The sequence below is a fragment of the Panthera leo genome, chromosome A2, assembly GCF_018350215.1.
Source record: "Panthera leo isolate Ple1 chromosome A2, P.leo_Ple1_pat1.1, whole genome shotgun sequence".
Lineage (NCBI taxonomy): Eukaryota > Metazoa > Chordata > Mammalia > Carnivora > Felidae > Panthera > Panthera leo.
In genome coordinates, this window is record NC_056680.1 from 120,421,844 (window position 1) to 120,444,361 (window position 22,518).

Below are 22,518 nucleotides of genomic sequence, written 5' to 3' on the forward strand. Positions count from 1 at the left end.
TCTGTGTCAGTAGCCACACCTACTGCGAGCAGTTGAATGGGTTGAATGTGTGATGAAAAAAATGCATTTTTTGACTCCAGTGAACTGCGACTTTAGATAGTGGTTAGTGCGAGCTCCTCTTACTTTGGAGGAGGAGGGCATTTTAAACATTGAAACCAGTTTCTTAAAGAGAGGCTGAGTATCAGGACTCTGCCCAAAAGATGCAGTAAGAGCCGAGGTGCTTCGGAAAAGCAGTGTTGACAAGAGTTCAGGAAAAGTCACTTGTGAGAAATGGACATTTTTAATAGCGAAATGATGTGCTTTTGTGTAGAAACAGAGGAAGGGTGCACTTGATCTGAGGAAACGGAGTTTGGCCGCCTCGTGTGTTCAGTGGTGATTTACTTTACCTCAAAACGGTTAACACAGTAAATGAATCAAGAAACCCCTCCCTTCCCAGTTCATGAAAAGAAATTGAAGTTTAATCTGATTAGAGATGCTGACTATAGAAGATAAACCTCCCCATATCATTGCATTATGTTCACAAGTGAGCGCAGCTAGAACAGTGAAAACACTATCCCCTCCATTTTTGTGGCCCTTTTATTCATGTTTCCAAATGTGAGAGATGTGAGTTGAAGTGGAATGTTCAGTAATGTTATTTATCTGCCCTGATGTTCTGTACTATCACTATTCATGGTAGCATAAATTGAAAACGAGAATGTCATGTTTAGTTTTTTCCATGTTTTTAATGCTGCTTTGCACATTCAATATAGAATAACTCTTTACCTACCTTTAATTGTTATAATTTTGATACGTAAGTAGAAATACTGACATTTCCTAAAATTGGGCCATTAAAAGCTTTTCCTTTTTTGAGAAAAAGAACTAGTGCCGTCCTTACTGTGGCTTGATCATAATTAACATAGTTGAAGGTTAGTTTGATCGTAATTAACACGGCTGTAGTCACTACATTGAGGGAATAACAAGAGTTTCTTGAGAATGGGAGATTAAAGCGCACCTGGGTGGCACAGGTGTTTAAGCATCTGCCTCTTGATTTCAGCTCAGGTCATGATCTCACACAGTTTGTGGGTTCCAGCCCCGTGTTGGGCCCTGCGCTGATGGTGTGGAGCCTGCTTGGGATTCTCTTTCTCCTTGTCTCTGTCTCTCTCTCAAAGTTAAATAGATAAACTTTAAAAATGAAAAAGTTAGGGCTGCCTGGGTGGCTCATTCGGTTGGGCATCTGACTTCGGCTCAGGTCATGATCTCATGGTTCGTGAGTTCAAGCCTGGCGTCGGGCTCTGGGCTGACAGCTCAGAGCCTGGAGCCTGTAGCCTGTTTCGGATTCTGTGTCTCCCTCTCTCTGCCCCTTCCCTGCTCATGCTCTGTCTCTTTCTGTCTCAAAAATAAACGTTAAAAAAAAAAAAGGTTAAAAAAATATCTTAAAGTGAAAAAGCAACTGCATTTAGCAGTTACGATCATCAAAAGATGTATTTAAAAGCTTGCTAAAGGAATACGAAAAAGCCTGTCAAATTAATATCTCATTTCTTGAATATACTGATTACTATCTCTTTTTTAAGAGCTGGTAATTTCCTTTAACAGAGAGTCAGTAGATCTGTATGGGTTTATTTTCTCAAAAAAGAAAACAAAAAAACAAAAAAAAAAACCCTTCCATTTAGAGCAGGGGAAGATAGTTGACATTCATGCTATTGCTATTAATTCATAGTAAATTAGCAAATGAAAAGACCTGGTTCCTAAAAGTAGAAGTAAAGCAAATTTATCTTTTCTTGTTGAAGTTCCTAGTTTTGTTTTGTGCACCTAGTTTTGTTTTTTTGTTTGTTTGTTTTTAAATACCTTGGGGTTAGGATGACTGGAGCCTAATAACAGTGACACTGTGGAACTTGTTGTGGCAGTATTTCTTCCAGGTCTGTATACAGAATGGCATCCTAATGGCCTAAGTCCTCTGATGTATGCAGCTAATTCACTTTTTTCTACTATGCATTTAGAACGATTCTAGTTATGTATCATTCTTGGGAAATTGGAGAAAACGGTCAAATTATCTGTGCTTGGTAGTTCAGATGAGGAACCCCAGCTGAGAGAGCCTGGAAGGGGATCAGAGAAATTACTTCTGTTGTATGGTAGGAACAAATCAGTATGCCATTACCTTGAATCCTAGTTAAGACAAGTGGATGGAGCACACTTATGCAGGAACACATCTTTGTAGTGGCATTTGATTTCATGAGATTTTTGCTTCTATTTCAGTGGATAGGTTCATCAGGGAGATTTAATAGAAGCAAGATTTTCCTCATCCTGAGATTTAGGAAACCAGATGAATCTTACCTTCTTTTTATGTTTTTTTCAGATGATGAACCTTATTTTAAAAATTAGACTTGATTATACTTCATTTTGACTTAATTTCTTTGTATTATGGTATTAATGTGTTTATTCAGTTACAGGTTGTACAGATGTTTGGGTGTATATAAAGTAAGGCCCTCTGAAAATTGAGAAAAGGAATATTTCTGAATTAGTGTGAAGTTTTGCTGTAATTTTGTAAAACTTATTTTAATTGATATTTACATTATTATTTCCTAATAAGAAAATACAGTGCTAATAAGATTCAAAATTGTTACTCTCTTTTAGGATGTCATGTGATTTATGGAAAAGGAAAATCTAAACGGTACCACTTTTTTTTTTTTAATATTAGTCTAACAGGTTGAATTGTTACTAGTTTCGTCATAATGAATAACCAAATTGCATGAAGTTTTCTCTGTTGGTTTTATGTTTTGAATGTGCATTTTAGCTGTGTATACTTTCTTATTTCTCTCTGGAGAAAACCTGAAGAGAGGTGCTTAATCCAGATACTTTAGTTTACAGAAATTCCCTAGAACTGAAGGATGTTTCTTTTGTTTTATGACTGCTGAGTTTAATACTGTTAAAATGAACAAAAGCCTTCTCTTGGCTATCATGTTTGTTTTAAAACAGGCCTTCACTGATATATAGGCCAATAATTTAAAAGCCTTGGTGGCATTTTAGGATTTTTTTCGGCTTTTTGTCTACATTTTCCTTATTATCAAGTTGCTGGTGTTCATGAAATCTATTATGGGGCACCTGGGTGGTTCAGTGGGTTAAGCATCTGGCTCTTGATCTCTGCTCAAGTCATGATCTCAAGGTTCATGGGATCCAGCCCGGTGTCAGGCTGTGTGCTGACAGTGCATAGCCTGTTTGGGATTCTCTCTCTGCCTCTCCCTCCTTTTCCCTCTCCCCCCCCCCCCCCCCCCCCCCGTCAAAATAAATAAACTTATTTTTTATTTGATTATCAAATATTCAATTGATTGTGAGTGGTAGAATATCAATTCTACCACTCAATTATTGTGAGTGGTAGAATAGTAGTCTTTAATGATCCAGCAAGGATGGGGAAGGAAAATTGGAGTATACAAATATACCAGTGAATGGAGCTTATTTCTGGAGAAATCATGTGGGTTCTGTTAGAACCTATCCATGCACCTAGAAGTGACCATGTAAAATGAATTAATCTGGACAATTAACTGGTGGTACTCAATTGCTTTTGGCCTTCTAATTGGCTTGAGTTGTGTCCTTGAGTGTTTCAGTAGTCTGTAATTCAGGCACCTCCTGTTCCTGAGGAAACTTGCTTCCTTATGTTGGAGTGTATGTTATCTCTTAACACGAATATGTTAAATAAAACCTGTATTTCCAGGCAGATTTATTTCTCTTAATCTTCAAGATAGGTGAAGGTTTTTAAGGTAGTGGATTATCTTCATTAGTTACTGAATTGTTCTCATTCTTACCAGTTATCTAGTGCCAAAAATGTTTGAATTGGGATATTGTGATTAATCTTCCTATTGCTGAATTTTATTCAATTGAAAATCTTTGTGCAGTGTGGCAGAATAGAAATATGTGCTTTTTCCTAAGCAAAATTACACTTAAAACTACCACCTCTGTCACTTCTCAAAAGAACAAGAACTCTGGTGGTTAATATATTTTTTCACATTTTTTTTTTTTTAAGGATTTCTTTTTTAAAATGTTTGCGAGAGAGCATGAGTGGGGGAGGGGCAGAGAGAGGGAGAGAGAATCTCAAACAGGCTGGGCACTGTCCGTGCAGAGCCTGACTTGTAGGGCTCGATCTCATAAACCATGTGAGATCATGACCTGAGCCTAAGAAATCAAGAGTTGGAGGCTGAATCTACTAAGCCACCCAGGTGGCCCAGTGTCTCTCACTTGTAATCCCACGTGTCTTTAAACACCGTAGAAGATACCTTGCGTTGTATGCTTTGCTAAAGTGTGGACTCTGACCTAGAAGTTTCTGCATTGGGAATATTTTGAGTGTCATCCTTGTGCAGGGGCCATGCTAATCTTGTCTGTATCATTCCAGTTTTAGTATAGGGACTGCCGAAGGGAGCACGGGAATATTTTGACAGTTCTTTTTTTCCCTCCTCTCTTCTACCTCCAGCTTTATTTTATTACTTTTTCCCCTGGAAACTTCTCTTGACTGCAGGGTAGAAGATGGGCTGCAGGGAGGGGTGGTTTGTGTTGCACCGGGCATCATCTGATAGGAAAGCTGTCTGACCTAAGTACCTCCCATGTTTTGCTGGCTGCAAAGACAGTTGTTTCACTAAGGATGGTGCCTCCAGCAAGTCCCCAGCCCCCTCCAATTTGATTGCTTTGCCTGGTAACTAGTAAATGGGTTCTTATTTGTTTTTTGGTTACCAGTGTCATTAGATACCAGCTTTTTTTAATGTTTATTTTTGGGAGGGGGGAGGGGCAGAGAGCGAGGGGGATAGAGAATCCCACACAGGCTCTGTGCTGACAGCAGAGGCCGATGCAAGACTTGAACTCACGAACCATGAGTTTATGACCTGAGCTAAAGTTGTACGCTTAACTGAGCCACCCAGGCTCCCCTAGATACTAGCTTTTAAAGTATTGATTATTTATCCTGTGTTTATAAGGAGAATTGCCTTAATATTATACTTATTGCATATACTGGGTATATGTACAATTGGGTATATTAGTTGGTTAAAAAAAAGAAATACAGGCAAAGTTTTATGTAGCAAAGTATTTTAATTTAAAAATTAAGTGTTTTAATTATGCATGCACTTGACTGGTATTAACTGATGATTTAAATTTGTTCTGTACTTGTTTAAGTGTTTAGAAATTGGGGAAAACCTGTCTTTTGTGTAAACAACAAAGGGTTCAGAAATACCTTAGATTCTCATTATATGTTTTCCATTCTCCTTATTAACAAATTACTATAATTTCTTTTTTTTTTTTTTTTTTTTACATTTTTTTATATTTTAGAGACAGAGTGCAAGCAGGGGAGGGGCAGAGAGAGAGGAAGACACAGAATCAGAAGCAGGCTCCAGGCTCAGGCTGTCAGTACAGAGCCAACGTGGGGCTCGAACCCATGAACCGCGAGATCATGACCTGAGTTGAAGTTGGACACTCAACCAACTGAGCCCCCAGGAACCCCCCCTTTTTTTTTAATTTTAGAGTGCCAGCAGGGGAGAGGGGGCAGAAGGAGGGAGATAAAACAGGCTCCACACTCAATGCAGAGCCTGACAAAGAAGGGCTTGATCCCTGGATCCTGGGATCATGACCTGAGCCAAAATCAAGGGTCGGGTGCTTAACTGGCTGAGCCAACCAGATGCCCCAAATTACTGTAAATTTTGCTGACCAAAACAATGCATATTTATTATCTCACGGTTTCTATAGGTCAGGAATCTGGGTTCAATTTAGCGTGGTTCTTTTGTAAGACTGCAATAAAGGTGTGCTAGGACTGGGTTGTTTTTTCAAGACTCGACTGGGATAGCATCTACTTTCAAGCCCCCTCTGGTTGGTAAAATTGATTTCCTCATGGTTGCTAGGCTCATGGCAGCTTGCTTCTTCAAAGCCAGCAAAGGAGAAAGTCTAGCAAGATGAACTGGTGCTATACTCTTACGTAAATGCGTGCGTGTAATCACACACAGCCCGTTGCTTTACTGCTTCCACTGGTTAGAAGTCATAGGCCCTGCTCAGACTCAAGGGGAGGGAATGACAGGTGTAAATTTCAGAAGGCAGAGATCATATGTGACCATGGTAAAGTGTAACCACCTTTGGGTATAGACTTCGTTTGGCCAGTTAAAGATGCAACTGTTCTAACTTTATTTTTAAATTCATTTTTTATTTACTTTAGAAAAGTTGTAACAATGAATGTGGTAAATGTGGCTTTAGTAAACATAATTTTTTTCTTTTTTCTTTTTAAGGGCTGGCATTGTAGTTGTCAGGGGTACAAACCTGGCCTCTCTTGTGCTTGCTCAGGTCCCAGTTGAATTTGAGATTATTATATATTGTAACAAGTGCCATAATAAGACTATTACAAAATGCTTTGTAAGGTATGTTGTCTCAGGTAAGGAATACTTCACAGAGGAAGGTAACACCTGAACTGTATTTTGAAAGGTTTAGAAGTTGTGTGCAGGGGAGACACTATAGACTAAAGAATCCACAAAAGCCTTGGATTTTGGTAGGGTACACTGAAAAGTTTGGATTGTAGTGTGTAAGGAGGACTGATGAGAGCATGAAACTGGAAAACTCGGTTTGGACCATTTGTTGAAGGATTTTATAGTGCTGTGCCTTTGTTTTACCTAACCAACCAAGTTTTAAAGTAGCAACTCTCCTATCATAGTTGATATGGATGGCAGCCTTCCCGAGTACTGCAGTGTGCAGTCTGTGACACTTTATGACATTGCTAATCATGATTAAGTTGGTTGTTAGGAGGGGAGAGGTAGCAGGAAGATAAGCTAGGAGGACTCTTTAAATTTTTTTTATTTCAGAGAGCGCATGAACAGGCAAGGTGGGGTGGGGGGGGAGAGAGAGAGAATCTTAAGCAGGCTCCTCACTCAGCTCGGAGCCCAACCCAGGACTCCATCTCACTACCTGGGATCATGACCTGAGCTGAAATCAAGAGTCGAAAGCTCAACTGAGCCACCCAGGTGCCCCAGGCTAGGACTCTTTTAGACTATAATTGGTGGAAGATGCCTAAATTGAAATTATGGCATTGGTGAAGGAGAGGAAAAGTTGGATTTGATTAGGATTTCTAAGGTAGAACCGATAGGATTGAGAGCCTGGATGCATAATGATGTCATTAACCAATATTAAAAAAGGAAAGAAGAAATTTTAGGAAACGATTAGTTCTTTTAGGCCTGCTTAAATTTTGCGTGGCTATAGGAGTTCCATTTAGAAGTATCCTTTAAGCATTTGGAACATCACTAATGTAGAACATTACAAAAACTTGAGAAATAATCAGCAGATTGTAAGTGAAGCCAAAAAATGGACAAAATTACTATGGGATGAATATAAATTGAGGAGCAAGCATGGAGGCCTGGGGAACAAGAATTTTAAGAGACAAGCAGAGTAGGAGAACAGCTGTTAGAATTGAACCCATGGAAAAGAAGTTGATTGAAATATTTTTTTATTATAAAAATAATATTCATTAGAAAAAATCAGAAAATACTGAAAAACACACAAAAGAAATAGCAAATCACTTGTAATCTTGCCACCAGAAATAACTAGAATAAAATGTCGATGTCTACTTTTTCATATACATGTTTTTGGAACATTCATTCTATACTTTTCATTTTAAACTTTTCTCATGTTCTAATGTAAGATTGTAAGGCTACACATTTCCCTCTGAGAGTTGCTTTAGGTGAATCCCGCAAATTGTGAAGTGGTTTTACCTTGGAGTTAAAAATATTGCTTAATTTCTCTTGTGATTTCTTCTTTGATATATGGGTTTGATATTCTTTGATAACACCCTGTTTCCACTTCATCAGTTTCTTCCATCACTTTGAATTTTTTATAACGTGGTTTTTAATGACTGCTCAGGGTTCCAAAATTCAATCCATAAACATTTAATGAGAACCTATTTTGCCATTCACTGTCCTAGGGATACAAAAGTGAAGAAATAAAACACATGTCCCTGCTTTCAGGTACCTTATTTTCTACTCTAGGGAGACAGTAAGCAAGTAAAAACACATAGTGTGTCAGAGGGTATTGAATGCAATGGGGAAAAATGGAGTGGGAAGGTGGATAGAGATTGTGGGGTGGAGGCTTGCCCCTGTTTTAAATAATGTTTTGGAGATCACCTCGCTGACAAGGTTGACATTCAAACCAAGGGGAGGGAGCAAGCCATGAAGGATCTCTAGGGGAAAAGCATACCCAGGCAGAAGGAACAATTTCTAGAAAGGCCCTGAGAAACGAATGTACCTGATGTGTCCTGGGAACAGCTGTGAAACCAGTATATTTGGAGTGCAGAGGGTTGTAGGTGAGAGCAGAGAGGGGTTGGGTAGGACAGAATCCTAAAATGCCTTGTAACCACTGACCTGGTGTTTTGACTTTTGTTTTAGGGAGAGATGGGGAGGCATTTGAGAGTTTTTTGAGCAGAAGATTGACATAACTGGACTTGGGCTTAAAAAAAAATTTTTTTTATGTTTATTTTTGAGAGCGAGGACACACGCACACACAGGGGAGAGGCAAAGAGAGAGGGAGACAGAATCTGAAGCAGGCTCTGCGCTAACAGCAGCAAGAGTGACACAGGGCTTGAACTCAAACCATGAGATCATGACCTGAGCTGAAGTCAGATGCCTAAGCCTAACTGACTGGGTCCCCCAGTGCCCCCACCTCCTCATACTTGGGCTTTAAAGGATTACTCCGGCCACGATGTGAGAGTGGATGCTGGAGGGCAAGACTCAGGTAAGGAGTTAAAAAAAATCAGGGCAGCAGATAACAGTGGCTTGGGCCAGGGTGGTAGCGCTGGAGGCGGTGTGGACTGGCCAGATTCTTGATGTCCTTCCTGTTCTTACCAACCAGATATGCGGAGGAGGGAGAGTGAGAGGGGAGCTGGGGTTTTATACAGTTTGTTTGCAGTGGGCGCTGTCACCGTGTACTATTGCTGTCAGAACCCTGACTCGCAAATGTTTTATGTTTCTCCAATCACTTCTTAAAAATTTATCAGAGATGTGGCATTGTTTGAACCAAAGGTATGCATTTGTTCAAGGCATTTGATGTTTATTGCTGAATTGCCCTTTGGAAAGGGCCGCTTCTTCGAGCAAGGTATAATTTCAGGACTATCTGATTTTTTTTTTTTTCTCCCCATGAAAACTCCAGTGAGGTTTTTTAATACTTAAAGTGGATTTTGAGTAATATCTGTCAGTCATTATTGTATTCAGTGCCTGGTTTTTAATAATAAATTTAGTGTATCAAAAAAGAATAAGTACATTCCATCATTTGAATTTAATGAATTCTGACATCTTGTATATCCTAATTTTTGTTTGAATTCTGATTAGTCTGTGATAATGTTTCAATTCTATTTGTATACATATGAGCTGAGAAAAATAAACCATATACTGTGCATAGTGAGTTATTACATGTAATTCATTTCAAAGAACCAGCTTTTGATTTGAATAAATTTTACCACTTTTATTATTGATTTTTAAATTTCATTAGTATTCTTTTATTTTCTTTCTCATTTTGTAAAGTTAATTTTGCCCTTTCTCCTAGCTTTTCTTAAATTTTATTTTTTTAAAAAATTTGTTTAATGTTTTATTATTTTTGAGAGACGGAATACTAGTGGGGGAGGGGCAGAGAGAGAGGGAGACACAGAATCTGAAATAGGCTCCAGGCTCCGAGCTGTCAGCACAGAGCCCTATGCGGTGCTCAAACTCACAAGCTGTGAGATTATGACCTGAGCTGAAGTCGGATGCTTAACCAACTTGAGCCACCCAGCCACCCCTAATTTTTTTTTTTAAGTAAGCTCTACACCCAGTGTAGAATTCACGACCTTGAGATCAAGGGTTGCGTGCTCTACCAGAGCCAGCCAGGTTTCTTAGTTCACTTTATTTTTCATTTGTTCTTTTTTTAATGATAAAAACATTAAGGCGATGATTACCCCCTTGGTCCATATAAGTAGTCACTTCCCATAGCTTTAGATACTTAGTATTTTCACTGTCATTAAATGAACTCCCTTGAGAAATAATTTTGTTCACTACATTTATTATTTTTTAAGTTTATTTATTTTGAGAAGGAGCATGCATGGGATAATGGCACAGAGAGGGGGAGAGAGAATCCCAAGCAGGTTCTGTGCTGTCAGCGCGGAGCCTGATGCAGATTCAATCTCATGAACGATGAGATCGTGACCTGAGCCAAAATCAAGAGTTGGTCGCTTAACTGACTGAGCCACCCAGGTCCCCTTTGTTCACTACATTTAGATTTTTTTTTTCTTTTAGCGAGGAGTTGAAGTGTGGCTTTAACGTGTTTTGGTGGGAAATTTACTGTTGTTCTTACTGCCCTTTTGTTATTTCTAGTGTTCCCTAGAAGTGTTGCATTGTGGTCATAGAGTCTTAAGACTTTTTCAGTGGCAAATGATAGAAACACAATGCAAAATAGCATTAAGTGGGAAGACGATATTACATGTGTTGGAATGGTTCTGTGTTCATGCACTGCATATTTGGTAGGTCCTTTCAATCTGCTAACTCTGGTCTTTCATTTTGGGTAGTTTTTAAAAATTATTTCTGTGATTATTTCTTCCACCATTTTCTTTTCTCATTATTTCAGTGTTGGATATAGAGTGATCCTTTGCTTTATCTTTTTTATATCTTTTTGTTCTTTAGGGGGGATTTTTCCCCCCAGCTTTTATCTTCTAACCCTTCAGTTGATTTTTGTCGGTTTCTGTAATCTTTTAAAATTTCCGAGAGTTTTTTATTGTGAATTTTTTCATACATTTTGTGTTTTGTGGGTACAAGATCTTTTCCTCAGACTATTAATGACATGTGTTTGTGTGTATGCATATGCTTTTTTTACCCTCCCAATTACTCAGTTTCTTCCCAGTTGCTTTTTCTGTTTGACTTCAGTCTTTCATTAGGTTCTTTCTTCAAATGTTTGGTGATCGTTGGTTGGTTATTCACTCATTTTTAAAGCACTAAAAAGCTGATTGGAAGCTGTCTGAACACCTAGGGGTATCTGTCTGTGCCCTTTTTCTTAGGAATTAAGAAATTCCTAAGAATTAGTGTCTTTTTCTCTTGAATTGGTCATATTTTCCAGAGTGGCTTCTCTCTCTCTCTCTCTCTCTCTCTCTCTCTCTCTCTCTTTTTGGCCTGGAGGATGCACTTTTTTATATCTCTATTCTAGGAGCAGAGGAGAAGAAAGACGGGACTGATAACACTCAGTGTGGTACTTTTCACTTAATTTTCATATTCGTTATCAGTAGGGACCTCTGCCTGTCACTATTCCTGTTGTCCCCAAGTCCAGAAACTTTTCTCCCTCCAAATAACAAACCTCCAGTCTAATGCCAGGGTTGGGGTGGGATAGCTGCCTAGTTGCTGCAAGTCAGGGAGGACAACTGGAAAGAGACTTGGAGTAACTCTCTTTTTAGTCCTTTTCTCGCGCCTGCCACTTCATGTGCCTGCTGTAAATCTGGTTGCTTTTCTGCTTTCCTAGTTCTGTGATGAAAGTTGCCACTGCTTTTCTTTCTGTAGTCTAACGATAACCCTTTTATCCCCTCTATTTTTGTAGGCTTATTTCCTTGAAAAAATACATTCTTAAAGATTTTAGTAGGATGTTTGAACTGAGCAGAGGCTGATAAATATGTTCAGGCAATTGTCTTTAACTGGAAGTCCTCTTTTTTTTAATTGCCTAAGAAATATGAATCCATTTTTATGAAATTTTGACGGTTCAGATAAAATGAAAGTCACTTTCACTCCCCTGGTGACGCATTCACTCCCCGGATGTCACTATTATGATTGTTTTGTATGTGTACTTCCTAACTTTTTGGTAAATTGATTCACATACTTGGAGAAAAACGGTTTCATTTGTATGAAATTTTGCGATAGAGCTTATTGACAAGACCGGCGGGGGCGTACTATCTTCTAAAACCTGTTTTTTTCTCTTTAATGGGTTTAGGAACTTTTTATGTGGGAGGACATATGAGTGTAACTCTTCTGTAACTGCCGCATACTTACTATTCCATAATCTGCATATATACTGTAGTTTAACCCTTCTTCTGTCGGTAAGCATTTAGGACGTTTACACTTCACCAGTGTTGTAAAAAACACCTTTATGAATATGTGCACATGTATGGATCTTTCTCAGACATCAACCCGCTGGAATTAATGTCAGACTTCAGGTTTAAGGGCACTGTCCGAAGACTGCCCTCACTTCAGATTCAGCTACATTTTGGGGTTCCCAGGCCAGCTGTACTTCTGATCAACTGACTACAAATTTGGAGGACGTGGGGTGGCAGGGGAAGGTCCCATGACTGTTCAGGTTTGGGAATTCACTAGAATAACTCATGGTACTCAGGAAAATGCTATACATGGGACTATAGTTTTATTATAAAGGATATAAAGTAGGAGCAGCCAAATGAAGAGACACGGTGTGAGGTCTGGGAGGATCGTGAACACCGTGCTTTCCTGCTTTCTCCTTACCCTCCTACCACAACAGTGTGTTCACAAACTAGAAAGCTCCCCCAAACCAGGTGTCCCTTTTTATTTGGGTTTTATTACGTAGGTATGGTTGGTTACATATTGGCCATATGATTAGCTTAATCTCTGACCCTCTTTCCTCCCTAGAGGTTGCCTGGCTCATTGCCCCTCACGCCTTCACTCACAGGGTTGGTCTTTCTGGTGACTAGCCCCCATTCTGAATTGTCTCAGTAGCATGAAGTCACATGTCACCGAGGGGGCTTGTGAATAGTGAAGACATTCTTATCACTCGGGAAATTCCAAGAGTTTCAGAAGCTCTGTGCCAGGAACCTAGGAACAAAGACCAGACAGACACCTAGAAGTAGAATTTTCTGATTGAATGGTATACACACTCTAATTTTTAGTAAATATTGAAACTCCCTCTCAGAGGCATTAGTAATCTGCTTTGTACCGTATATGACAATACTAAATTTTCCATAGCTTTTCTGGTATTAGATGCTATTTTTCCTTCATTTCACTTGATGAAAACTTTTGATGTGCATTTCCTGATTGCTAGTGAAAATGAGCATTTTTCCATATATTATTAGCCACGTATATTTCTTTTTTGAATTGCCTACTCATTGACTTTGTTCATTTTTCTGTTATGTTGTCATCTATTTTATTTATGTTGATTTGTAGTTCATTATATATTCTACAAATTAGTTTTGGGTTGTTTATATGTTTTAAATATTTCCTCTCAGGTTATTGACTTACAAGATTAAATTTTTATGAATTAGATTTATTGTGTCAATTCTAATGGCACAGGGTTATGAATTTAAATTATTAAAATGCTAAGCTCTCGTTTCCTATAAGTGAAGAAGAAAGGGCCTTTAGTAATGGCAAGATTTTGGGGAGTGATTTTTAGCTATCTTAGATATATTAGAGCTAGTTTCATAGGGATTTAAATTATATAGGCCCCATTTGTGTCTGTCCCATTATTTGGGAACATTTAAATTCTTTAAAAGTAATGAAGAATGGAAAGAAGAGGGAGAATATGTATTGTGGCAGTATGATGAGAAGTCCAAAGGTAATAACTAATTTTTTAAAAATTGTGTGAATGGTATTTATCCAGATCATTCCTCTTCTGTTTTATTAAAGGTGATGTAAAATTGACCATAACTCTAAGTGACATAATTCTATAAATATTAAATTCTCTATTCTAATAATTTATTATATGTATAGTGTCCTTATAAATTGCTATGTGATGTGTTCTTTATGGAATGAGAAGTATGTAGTAGAAGAGTTAGTTCTTTTAAAATTTTACCATTGAGGGGCGCCTGGGTGGTTCAGTGGGTTGGGCTTCTGACTTCCACTCAGGTCATGATGTCATGGTTCATGAGTTCAAGCCCTGCGTTGGGCTTTGTGACGACAGTGTGGTACCTGCTTGGGATTCCCTCCCCCTCCCTCTCCCCCTCCCCCTCCCTCCCCCTCCCTCTCCCCCTCCCTCTCCCCCTCCCTCTCCCCCTCCCTCTCCCCCTCCCTCTCCCTCTCCCCCTCCCTCTCCCCCTCCCTCTCCCCCTCCCTCTCCCCCTGCCTCTCCCCCTGCCTCTCTCCCTCTCTCCCTCTCTCCCTCTCTCCCTCTCTCCCTCTCTCCCTCTCTCCCTCTCTCCCTCCCTCTCCCCCCCCCACTTGCACTTTCTCTCCCTGAGTGAATAAACTTTTAAAAAATGTTTTTTAATTTTACCGTTGAAGGGGCACCTGGCTGGCTTAGTCAGTAGAGCATGCAACTGTTTAAAAAAATTTTTTTAATGTTTATTTATTTATTTATTTATTTTAAATTTTTTTTTTTTTTTAACGTTTATTTACTTTTGAGACAGAGAGAGACAGAGCATGAATGGGGGAGGGTCAGAGAGAGAGGGAGACACAGAATCGGAAGCAGGCTCCAGGCTCTAGGCTCTGAGCTGTCAGCAGAGAGCCCGACGCGGGGCTTGAACTCACTGACCGTGAGATCATGACCTGAGCCAAAGTCAGACGCTTAACCGACTGAGCCACCCAGGTGCCCCTAATGTTTATTTATTTTTGAGAGAGACAGAAACAGAGCATGAGCAGGGGAGGGGCAGAGAGGGAGATACAAAATCCAAAGCAGGCTCCAGGTTCTGAGCTGTCAGCATAGAACCCAACTAGGGACTTGAATTCTTGAACCAAGAGATCCTGACCTGAGCTGAAGTTGTATGCTCAACTGACTGAGCCACCCAGGAGCCCTGGGCATGCACCTTTTGATCTTAGGGTCATGAGTTGAAGCCCCACGTTGGGTGCAGAGCTAACTTCATTTATTTATTTACCATTGAAGAGATTTCTTAGAAATTTAAATGATTTTTTTGACTTAAAACTTTCAGGAACACATAGTTCAATAAATATCAACGAAGCCTTGTTTACAGAACTCTTAATTGTATATGTATATACAATATATTGAATATATCTTTATATCCCAGCATGAGGGTTACCTTGTTAATATTGATCTTATGTAATAATATTTACTAGCTCACATCTGTAGACATTTTATAGTTGATAAAAACATATTTACATATACTCTGTTTTTTGGGGGGTAGGAAGCTTCATTTCATTGGAGGGGCAGGAGGGAGAACCTGGACATAGGCAGCACGTGGGGTGGGGGTCAGGGATACCCTCTATATTTTCAAGTAATTATATAGGCATCTTTGTAAGATGCAGAGAACATAGTTTCCCTGTTTCATAAATGAGAAAACTGAGGCTCTGAGATGTAAAGAAATTTGGCTTTTAAGTTGTATAAATCATAATGACTCTGAATCAGGTCATTGCTTTTTTTTCATTCCATCCTATGGATTAGTTTCCTATGGATGTTGTAACAAATTACCACCAGTCTAATGACTTAAAACCACACAAATTTATTACAGCTGTGGAGATTAGAGGTACAAAATGGGTCTCACTGGCTTGAAACCAAGGTGTTTGTAGGCTGCTTCCGGAGGTTCTGAGGGAGTACCTGTTTCCTTGTCTCTTTCTAGCATCCAGAGACCACCTGCATTTCTTGGCTTAGGACCCCTTCCTCTGTCTTCAAAGGGAACAGTATTGGGCCAGGTTTTTGCACGCTGACCTCTCTCTGGTTTTGACTCTTCTGCCTCATTTCCATATTTTAAGGACCCTTGTAATTGAGTTGGGCCTACCCAGATAATCTAGGATTATCTCTCTATTTTAAGATCAGTGATTAGCAACCTTAATTCCACTTTGCCATGTAACCTAACATGATTCTAGAGATTAGGCTATATACATGAAGCAATGACAATGAGTGGACGGGTAGAATTACAAAAAACCAGTAACAAAAAAATGCAGTGATCATCAGATCTAGTCTCTTGAATGATTGAAAGCAGAGTTGTCACTTCTTTGACAGACCTCTTTGTGGAAAGGAAGTAACTACTTTTTTTTCCTTAAGAACGTAAGGTTAATTTGCATACGTTGGAATGCACAGATTCTAAATGTGCGGTTTGAAGAGTTTTGACAAATACAGTGACAAATACATTAATAGGCCATCAAAGTAGAGAACATTTTCTTCACCCTGAAAGGTTCTCTTATGCTCCTTCCCAGTCATTCTCACCCTGCTTCCAAGAGGCTGATTAATATTACCTATTTCTACGTTCATTGATTAGTTTTGCCTGTTCTTGAACTACATATAAATGGAGTCCTACAGCAAGTCCTCTTTGACGTTGAGGGTTTGGGGCAATTGTAAAGTAAGTTAGAAATGGGAGACCTTGGAAAGATGCATGCAGTTCTTTCCTAAGTGCTCCCATTATCCTGCTCTGTCCCTTCATGCTACTCCATCCCTACTTGCTGTACAACTCTGTAATGTGTGCACACCGAAACTAAGAATATGCTAAGTATTTGATGGATATGTAGTAGAAAGCATGATTGTGTAAATATCTTAAAATTCAAGATAAACTTAACTTGAAAAAACTAATGCTTAAATTTATCCCTACTTGGTATATTCTTTCAGTTATCTGATTGGCAAAGTTTTTGGATGCCATTAAATGTTTTAGATGGTATTCACTATAGCAAAGCGGGATATAGTGGTTGATTTATTTGCAAATTGTCAATTCTCAGGAGAAGGACAAAGTTCAGGGAACTTTATTTTTAGGGTCAGTATTTTTCAAGTAGGGAAGTGGTTGAACAAAAATTTGAGAGTTGGAACTTCACTATGTTTTTGGTTTAGTATAAAACTTTTTTAAAAATTCAGGGGGCGCCTTGGGTGGTTTAGTCAGCTGAGCATCTGACTGGTTCAGGTCATGATCTCAGGGTTTGTGAGTTTGAGCCCTGCCTCAGGCCATGCAGAGCCTGCTTGGGATTCTTTTTCTCTCCCTCTCTCTCTGCTCCTCCCCCACCTGCTCTCTCCTCTCTCTGTCAAAATAAATAAGTAAACTTTAAAAAATTCAATAGACAACGGCCAGGCATAATTTTCTTTACGCCTGTAACTTGTTTTTGTTTTCATTCGAGTCCAATAAGTATAAATGAGTCAGAGATCATATTAAGTTTTGTGTACAACTCATCTGTACTCCAAAATAACAGCTTGGCCAAAGAGAAATTCCAGCCTTTATGCAAGAGGAATCAGCAAAGGGAGTTCTTGTGGCTATTGTGATGGCGAGGTGGACTGTCCCCACTCTCAGATGTGGAACCTGTACTCCCCAAAGAGGAGACTGGGGAAGAGAAGGATGTGCTCATCTGTTCTAGCCTTCAGGGTGGAGAAAGGGGACAGGGGTGGAGAGCATCAGCCGGGGGATTCCTTTAGTAATTACGAGGAGGAGTGTTTTTATTTATATATTAAAAAAATAAAATTTGACCTAACATTGTGTAAATTTAAGGTGTACAGTGGTGTGAAATGATGATCAAGATAAAGTTAACATTTCATCACCTCACATAATTACCAATTTTTTGGTGGAGAGAACATTTCGGATGTACTGTCTTAGCAAATTTCAACTCTAATGTAGGACTACTAGCAACAGCCACTGTGCTGTACTTACTCATCTTGCAACTGGAAGTTTGCACCCTTTGACCAACATCTCATTTTCTCCACCACCCAGCCCTGGCAGCTACCATTCTGTTTCTACGAGTTTGGCTCGTTAAGTCATTTATTATTTATTAAAGTATAACTAACATAGTGTTAGATTTCACGCGTACAACATAATGACCCAGCAGTTCTGTACATTATTTGGTGCTCGTCACGATAAGTACAGTCACCATCTGTCACCGTACAACACCATCACAATATTGACTGTATTTTCTGTGCTGTACTTTTCATCTCTGTGACTTTATTTTATTTTTATTTATTTTTAAGTAAACTCTGCCCCCGACATGGGGCTCAAACTTAGGACACTGAGATCAAGAGTCACACGCTGTACTGACTGAGCTAGCCATGCATCCCACCAAGACTTTATTTTATTTTATTTTATTATTTTTTTAACATTTATTTATTTTTGAGACAGAGAGAGACAGAGCATGAACGGGGGAGGGGCAGAGAGAGAGGGAGACACAGAATCGGAAGCAGGCGCCAGGCTCTGAGCCATCAGCCCAGAGCCCGATGCGGGGCTCGAACTCACGGACCGCGAGATCGTGACCTGAGCTGAAGTCGGACGCTCAACCGACTGAGCCACCCAGGCGCCCCAAGACTTTGTTTTATAATTGGGAGTTGGTACCTCTTAATCTCCTTTATCCATTTCACCCATCCCCTCATCCTCCTCCTGTCAGCCACCAGTTCTCTGTATTTAAGAGTCTGGTTTTTTGGTTGTTTCTTTGTCCATTTATTTTTTTTTGGTTTTTGGTTTTTTTTAGATTCCACATAAAAATGAAATCATATGCTAATTTGCCTTTTTCTGTCTGGCTTATTTCACTTAGCATTATACCCTCTACGTCCATCTATGTTGCAGATAGCGAGATCTCATTCTTTTTTATGGCTGAGTAATATTCCTCTGTGTGTGTGTGTGTGTGTGTGTGTGTGTGTGTGTGTGCGCGCGCGCGCGCGCATGCATGTACCACCTTGGGGAAGAGTGCTTTAAAAAGCTAGTAAACAGGCTTGACTAAAATTCCTAAAAGTCGGGGGTATGGTTAGCTGCATTCACTCTTGATATGTTATTTTTGGAAGGGTCACAGGTTATGGTGAGAACAAATTCTACCTAGAAGTCAATAAAACTAGCTTTATGACCTTCATTTTTCATTTTCTTGGATTTCACTTTCTAAGGTAAACTAAAGAATAATAAGGCTTTTAAATAAAAAGCCGTGTCCATTTTTTAAAATTTGAATATACTAGTGCAGGCGATTTTCATTATTACAGGTTCCACAAAGACCATTAAATGTACAGTATAAAAACAGATGATTAGGTCAGCAGCCCAGAGACACTGCCCTCTTGCAGGCTAGTGCACTAAAGGGAATCCTGATGGTACTTGTAGAAAGTTACCTGCTGTTGCTTGTTCAGAGAAGGAGGTGGTTTCACTTTTTTCAGAGATGGTGGCGAATTTGTGCTCTCAGCATCATTTCCTTGGTGTTCTGAAAGCAGTTTTCCCCTGGGAGTCCAGCACTATAAAGGAATTTGAGAAATTTGACAAGCTTATTACTCCACAAAAAGTTGGTCTGTTGGGTACCAAACTGTCTACCATCCCGTTGACATTATCCTTTTGCTTTCTATGCACATATTAAACATCTTAAGTCATTTTTAAAAAGTAGTGTCATATGTAGCAGGGACTAGAGAAAAATACTCCTTATGCTATATAGGAAAACGTGATAGTGGACTTCAGAAGCAAAGGTAGCACAGGGCTTAGATATTTTGTGTTTTAGCTGACTTTAAAATTGAGAGTAGAGGAAACTTGTTCTCTTACCATCGTACATAATCTCTGATTTTTTCTTTGTTGCTTACTTAGTCATTAAATATTTTTTAAGTTTATTTTGAGAGAGAGAGCGAGAGAGATACAGAGCACGTGAGCAGGGGAGGGGCAGAGTGAGAGGAGTGCGAGAATCCCAAGCAGGCTCAGCACTATCAGCGCAGCGGATATGGGGCTCGAACTCCCAAACCACGAGGTCATGACCTGAGCCGAAACTAAGAGTCGTATGCTTAACTGGCTGAACCGTCCAGGCACCCCTCAATCATTAAATATTTAATACCTGCTGCAGTAGGCTACATAGGTTTTCTGGTACTGAGAATGCAAAGGAGAGAGACACTTTTGTTCCCTAAAAGCACGTAGTCTAGTGGAGACATAGCTTGGAAACAAATGATTATAAAAATGGTATTCGTTTGTTTTGGTAATTTTGTTACTAAATGAGTGTATATGTGTAATGAAGAAAAAAGGCCTAGAGGTGTTATCCGTAAATTAAAAGTTGGTTATCTCTGGCAAGTAGGAACACTGCTTTCTATTATGTATTGCTTTGTGTCAACAGTAATACACCTGTAATTTTTTTTTTTTTTAATTTTTTTTTTTTCAACGTTTTTTATTTATTTTTGGGACAGAGAGAGACAGAGCATGAACGGGGGAGGGGCAGAGAGAGAGGGAGACACAGAATCGGAAACAGGCTCCAGGCTCCGAGCCATCAGCCCAGAGCCTGACGCGGGGCTCGAACTCACGGACCGCGAGATCGTGACCTGGCTGAAGTCGGGCACTTAACCGACTGCGCCACCCAGGCGCCCCTGTAATTTTTATAAACAGAAGAGAATTGGTAGTGGTGTCACCACCATGACTACTCTGTTCCTATTCCTGTACTCCCATTACTCATACTTCCAGAGTTCAGATTCACACTCAAGTCTGTCTGGCTTGGCTCTGGGTAGTGCACTCTGGTCCCAAGGAGCAATACCTACTTCAGATAGCATCCTTGACAGTTTAATCCTATTGAACACTTCTCCCATAAGATTCTCCTGGAAGGAAGAGCTCTGTATGTAGATAGGCAAGTTTGTAACCGATTCAAGGTCTGCAGTAAAGAAATACATGAATAACTCATTTTAATTCCTCATTTCCCAAATTTATTTCATAGTAACTTGACACTCCCCCCCCCCCCCCCCCCCCCCCCAGTAATCCTTTATTGATGTTCTGTGGTTTTCACACTTCAGTGGGCCTGAGATTCCCTCCTACCCCCAGAGTTTTGATTCAGTGAAGTTTGGGATGGGACACGAGAATTTGCACTTTTTTAACGAGTTTCCAGGTGTTGCTGATGCTCCTGGTCCAGGAACTATATCTTGTGTTCACTTTTGTATGTGATTTGCACTTCCATCTTGCCTTGATGTATAAACTCAGAACTCTGCTAGATTATGATGTTGTTTTCCTGCTGGAAGAAAAGTATCTTAAAAGCAAAAAATGTGTTTAGCATAGAAGGAGCTTCCAAAGGGGGCTTCATTAACTAAATTACCCCAGGGGCATTATTTCCCTCTGTCGTCAGTATTTTTCTGCTGCCCTGTGAGCTTCAACTTAGTCATTTGTAGATGGAAATGATTAAACCTGCTCTAGAAGGTTGTAATAAAGATTAAATGATATAATATTTGCAAAAGTGCCTAGTATAAGGCATGGCGCATTACAATTGCTTACCACCTTGCTAATTGAAGTTCATATTCTGGACCAATGGTATTAACCTTCACTTGGGAGCCTATTAGAAACAATTTCAGGCCCCACCTCAGACTTATGGAAACAGAATCTGCATTATGAAAATGCCTAGGTGATTTGTATGCACATTACTGCCTGAGAAACACTGATGGTAGCACGCACCTTGGGAAGAGCTTTCCTGGTACATTATGTGACTTATTCTCTACTTTATAAACTGACTACCCAGGACTCTTTTTGTATAGATGTTAACTATTCCAGAGCCCAGAAATACTTTGCCCAAAATGACAATATCCACCTTGGTGTTTCCTGACCATAAAATAATGTATACTGGGGCGCCTGGCTGGGTCAGTTGGTAGAACATGTGATTCTTAATCTCAGGGTCGTGAGTTCAAGCCCCTGCCCCGCCCCAGGCATGGAGCCTGTTAAGAGAATAATGTATAATATTATTAAAACTTGAAATAACACATAAAACAAAAACAAAAAAATCTGGAAATCCACTCCCTATGATAGATAAATAAATCACTGGCACTTTCGTATAATAGCGTATGTCTTTCTACATGTGTATATGTGCACACCCAGTTTTGGGGTGCTTTCTTTCCCTTTTCTCCCCCACACCCATACCTTATTCTGCAAGATAAACTAACCCAGTGTTTAGCTTCTGGAACTTTGTGCTATCCATTGATACAGTAAATACACGTTTATAGGGATTTTGTGGTCATTGTTTTACGAAAATGGAATTATATGGGTGCTTGTCTGCATCTTTTCCCACTTAAATTACTGTGGAAATTCCTCAATTAGTATCACATTCTTTTTAATAACTGCTTTAGGCCATGGTAATGATATTGGACAAATTATTCAGCTGTTTTTACTGGCCAGTTTTTGTTACTACATACAGAAGAATCCTTATTTGTTCTTTATATACTTGATTCCATTATTGCTAGGATAAATTGCCAGGTGGAAATTTCTGGATCAAAGGGTAATTTTTAGAAATAATTTTTATTATGAATTATATTTTACATACACAAAAGTATGTAACACACGTATGCATCTAATGAAGTGAATCTTCCTGTATTACCACCCATGCTAAGAAGTAGAACACTCATAGTTTCTTAAAATCTCCCTTCTATTATGTGCCCTTCTATTATTTTCTCATTGTTTTCCTTTATAGCTTTACCACTGAGGCATCCCTACACAGTTCACATGTGCAACAGTAAGCTTGGTTTTGAATATTTTGAATATTATATTAATAGAGTCATCCTAAACATATGACATTATTTGTATATATCACTTATGTTATGGTCTGGAGCTATAGCTTATTCCACTTCATTTATCCATCACGTTCCACTGAATGAACACCACAATTTATCCATTTTTATTGTTGATGGAATTGGAGGCGTTTTTAGTTTTGCATCATTATAAACAGTGCCGCCATGAACATTTTTATTTGTGACTCCTGGGGCACATGTTCACAAGTACTCTGGGGCAGTGGTCTTCAAACTTTT

At 39.4% G+C, this 22,518-nt stretch overlaps 1 protein-coding gene and 1 non-coding gene across 11 annotated transcripts in view; one reads left to right on the forward strand and one right to left on the reverse strand.

Moving 5' to 3' along the window:
* Positions 1–22,518, forward strand: part of ZNRF2 (zinc and ring finger 2) — a 141,504-nt gene that overhangs the window by 999 nt on the left and 117,987 nt on the right. The gene's annotated exons all lie outside the window — the stretch shown is intronic.
* On the reverse strand, positions 4,283–4,390 carry LOC122214641. The gene has a single exon (XR_006200021.1). It is a non-coding gene; the product is annotated as a U6 spliceosomal RNA (small nuclear RNA).